This window comes from Genypterus blacodes, unplaced genomic scaffold (genome assembly GCF_046128005.1).
Source record: "Genypterus blacodes isolate CSIRO-AG114 ecotype Tasmania unplaced genomic scaffold, CSIRO-AGI_Gbla_v1 ptg000015l_1, whole genome shotgun sequence".
Lineage (NCBI taxonomy): Eukaryota > Metazoa > Chordata > Actinopteri > Ophidiiformes > Ophidiidae > Genypterus > Genypterus blacodes.
In genome coordinates this window covers 3905503-3910026 of record NW_027466829.1, presented here as the reverse complement: position 1 = coordinate 3910026, position 4524 = coordinate 3905503, and positions in this window count along the sequence as shown.

Here is a 4524-nt window from a genome sequence, read left to right as displayed (position 1 = left end):
GCTGACCTGTAGTGTGGAGAAGGACCCTGCTCAGGATGTCACGGTGCTACGGCGCGGAGACGAATCGCATCTGCAGGAGGAACGGCACATATGCACACACACACACACACACGCACACACACACACACACACACACACGCACACACACGCTGTTGGTTGTATGCTCTCCAGAAAAGAGCGTGATCTCAAACACATTAGTTGTGGTGAAAAATGTTGCGCATAGCCCTGTTGAATCTGCTCACTCTGGAGCTCTGAGCGTGGAGCTCTAACAGCCGAGTTTGCGGCAGAATACGATTTGGATTTCGACAAACGTCCCCCCCCCCTCCTCCTCCTCCTATCAATAATCAACAATCGATATTTAATCAATGGAAACATAAGTGAGAGACAACCACCCACCTTAATGAGGGCTACTGCCTAAACTGCATCCACGCCGAGTTCAATCAATCCTTTTCCCGGGGAGGCAACAGTCGCGAAAACCGCGGCTCATCCACGGATCTACCTGACACCGCAGCCCGGGGATGTGGAGGCAGAGAGAGGGAGGAAAACAGGAGGATAACGCCGCATCAACAAGTTAAACAATTCGAGCTGCAGCTGCTCGGCAGAGAGAGAGAGAGCGTGTGTGTGTGTGTGTGTGCGCGTGTGTGTCCGTCCAGACCTCGATTCCCCCCTCACACCATCCGCAAGGCTGCGCGGCGCTCAATGCATGCGCTCTCTCTCTCTCTCTCTCTCTCTCTCTCTCTCTCTCTCTCTCTTTCTATCCTCCCGTTGCAGCTACACTCCTCAATAAACTCCTGGTGCCGCTCGTCGACTGCAAGACCACCCTCCCCCCTCCTCACCCAGACTGGAGAGAGAAGGAGAGGGAATCATATGCAGAGAGAGAAGGAGAGAGAGAGAGAGAGAGAGAGAGAGAGAGAGAGAGAGAGAGAGTGGGGGAGAGAGAGGAGTGGTCCTATATCTGCACCCAGAAATTCCTCTGCCGCTTCATGGTTGTGTGTGTGTGTGTGTGTGTGTGTGTGTGTGTGTGTGTGTGTGTGTGTGTGTGTGTCTAATCAATGCGTAACGGTGGTCTAAGTAGGCGGCATCTCCAAAAGCTCAACTTGACGCTGAAGGTTGTGTCGTGTATGTGTGTGTGTGTGCGTGTGTGTGTGTGTGTGTGTGTTTCCTGCTGCAGCTGCACAGCACGAAGCATCAGTATTCGACTCACTTCGACTGTATAATGCATGAAATGGAACATCATCAATATAAATATCCTCCGTGTGTGTGTGTGTGTCTGTGTGTGTGTGTGTGTGTGTGTGTGTGTGTGTGTGTGTTGTAATGACACGGTGTCTTCTCCAGGCACCCTGGCGCAAATGATCGAATAAAAAAAATACAACAGCAAATCGCTGTAAACATCCCCAATACGACCCTGATGTCTGAGGCTCAATATTGTGATTTCAAAGTGTGTTTCCGGGTATAGATCTGCTGCCTTCAGTCACGCTCCTGTACAGCTCAGCGGGTGACATTGACTGAACGTTTCCAATACCTTCGCTCGTTTTTCTTCATCATAAAAAAAAACAACCCACGGAGTTTGGAGCCGCAACAATTGGCCATTAATTTTGTTTACTGAATTGTGTCGTTCCGCGATGCAATTCAGTGGAGTTACGCCGCTTTGAAAAGGTCAAGATCATCGGGGCTCCGCTGCTCCACTGACATTTTCCAAAACAAGCGTAATCAATGAACGTCTCCGCGGTGTGATCCCCTCCTGAGGAAGAGGAGGATGAAGGGGGGAGGGGGGTGGGGGGTCGACACAGCTGCGTCCAGCGTGGAGCATGTGTTGGAGCACAATTTGGCTCCAGAACCCTCGGATTGAACCGCTTGAAAGGGAAACTTACTGCGCATGCGCGGTCACTCACTTTCATCATCAAAACACTTCCCAGCGTGTAGAATTATTTTTTTTTTTTTGTTGTTGGATGAAATTCTTCTTCAGCACCCTGGTCAGCGCTCAGGCTCCCAGCAGGCACCTGAAGCTCCATCCTCCTCCATCCTCCTCCTCCTCCTCCTCTGTGACACTGTGGTGGCTGGGCTGCAGCTCCTCTCCAGCTTCAGCTCGGAGGACAGCCGGGGCTCAGGAGTCACGCTTAAGCACACACAGCTGCTGACCTTCTGGTAAATGGATGGTCTCTGCCTGCCAACTCCAGCAGAAATGAGGTGTACCTTCTTTTCTCTTTTGGAAAATTTACTACGGGCGATTCCGCTATCCAAAGCGATTTCTCAGCGGCTAAAGTAGGAGAGGGTCCCGTGTCTCGCTCCAGGACGTTCTGGCAGGGTAAGCAGCCGCTGATGGACATGTTAGACTCAGCATCGACCGGCCTTCTCCTCCTCTCAGGCTCCCCCCCCGCCCCGTCGTCCCGCGGTCCCCTCCAGCACAATGTTGAGCGTCTGCCAGAGGGTTTCGCAGGACTATCAGAGGCCCCATTAGTATATACCCGAGCATGTCAGAGCGCACTCACACAGCGTTCAGCCCGAGTCGTGAAGCCCCCGGGCGATGTATTCATCAGGGCATTTAAATATTCCAGCGGTTGCCAAATGGCACCGAGCGTGGACCTCCCCCGGAGAAAGCCATGCCAAGTTTGCAGCACGAGCTCATCAGAGCGCAGATAGCTACAGTTTTTCATTTAAATGCTAGTCAAAGCCATTACTTCACGTCTACGCCGCTCGGCGTTCCTGCCAAGTCTATTTGTCAGACGTGTTTAGAAACTCGGGATAATCTTCACAAAGCCGTGTCGTATATTACCAAATGTTTCCAGCTCGCCACGGAAAATCCACTCAATCTCTGCACAAAGACAAAACCCTCGACCTATTTATGACGGAACATGGCGGTGCCTTCGCGGACGGTCGAGATGACATTGTCTCCAGACGTCACGTTTCCATTTCCATTCCCAGAACTTTCCAAGGTCACAGCGGATGATTAGTGTTGACGTGAAGCTGTGCGGTCCATTTAATTACCCCCTCCGTGTGTGTTTATGGGTTTAAGTAATTAGCGGCGCGTCCTTTACAAGGCTGAACACCTCTCGCCGCCTGTCTGTTGTTTTTGAAGCGCGGCCATTGTTGTTTTTGTCCGGCCCGTGTTAAAGCTCTCCACCGACGCGCCGACGTTGGAGCTTTTTTTGTTTCTGGAGTGTTTGTTAAACTCTGGCCGTGTTCAGCCAAACGCGACAGTTTGCGCTTAAACGTTGAACTCACTCGTAACATTAAAGCGGCGCTGCAGAGCCTGGCGGGATTAGGTTGTGTAACGGAGGGGGAACGGAATCTGTAAACAGGCCGTAAAATCTGCTAATGCATCGGGACATAAAGGAGAGCGTGGAAAACAAACAAACACAGAGTCGGGGAGGTGCACAAAAGAGCTGCTTTGCAATTGATCCGCTGACAGTATTTATCTAGTGAGCTTTGGTGCAGCGGACAATGTGGCCTGTTTTCTCTCTCCGTCTCTCTCTCTCTCTCTCTCTCTCTCTCCCTCTCTCTCTCTCTCTCTCTCCCTCTCTCTCTTTCGTCTATATTTAGTCAGGTCCAGCTCAGTGATTGAGATGATTAAACAGATGAGTCCCCTTCGCTGGAGACGAGCCTGCTGTGGGAGAGGCGGAGAGGCGGAGAGGCGGAGAGGCGGAGAGGAGGCCGGCGTTTGATTCAGACTATCGGTACACAAAGTTTGAATGTTTGAGTCTGTTTGAGGGGCTAAGTTTACACACACACACACACACACACACACACCAAAAGATGAAATGCGAGCTGGGGCGGATCGTTATTCTTGACGGTTTGCTCTAACGCCTCAGAAAGAGAATCATACAGGTCAGCGGCTCGGTCGAGTTTGACTCCATATTTATTTTTATGGAGCATTTCAAAGAGATGCAGAGTTCGAGATAAACGATAAAAGGATTATAAATAAGATCCAATAAGACGAGCTATAAAAATCAGAGGAAAGGTGGTAAAAAGTGCTGGGGAATCGTGTTAGCGTCGCACGGCGGTGATGCTTTACGGGCAGGCGTTTTCATCAGCGGCGTCTCGTACCGCGTGACCTCGGCACGCCGGCCTTCTCAGGTGCAGAGCTGCAGGCGTGTTGGCCATCGTGCCACCTCACCTTCCTCTCCCCCTCCTCCTCCTCCTCCGCTTCCTCTTCCTTGCCTCTAATGAGTTATTGACCCCCTGCGGTTGTGTAGGTCTTCCCAGTTCTTTATTGCATATGGCGGCGGCATGTGCGTGCGTGTGTGCCTCGCTCTCCTTGCGTGCGTGTGTGTGTGTTCAGTGGTTTACTGCAGAGATGGCGTCTCGTGCTTTGAGGAAAGGCGAGGATCGTTTTTGTTTCTGACAGGATATTCTGTAATTTAACAACTGCTGGCTGTCAGATAACGGCACATGAGCCATCTGGGTACTTGTGGATCACAGCTCACGCGCCGCTAATGCAGCGACTCCCTCAGATCTCCGCCCGTAACGCGTGTACGTTTATGCAATTTCATCGTTAGGAAACAAAACAAAACGGCAAACGGCCGC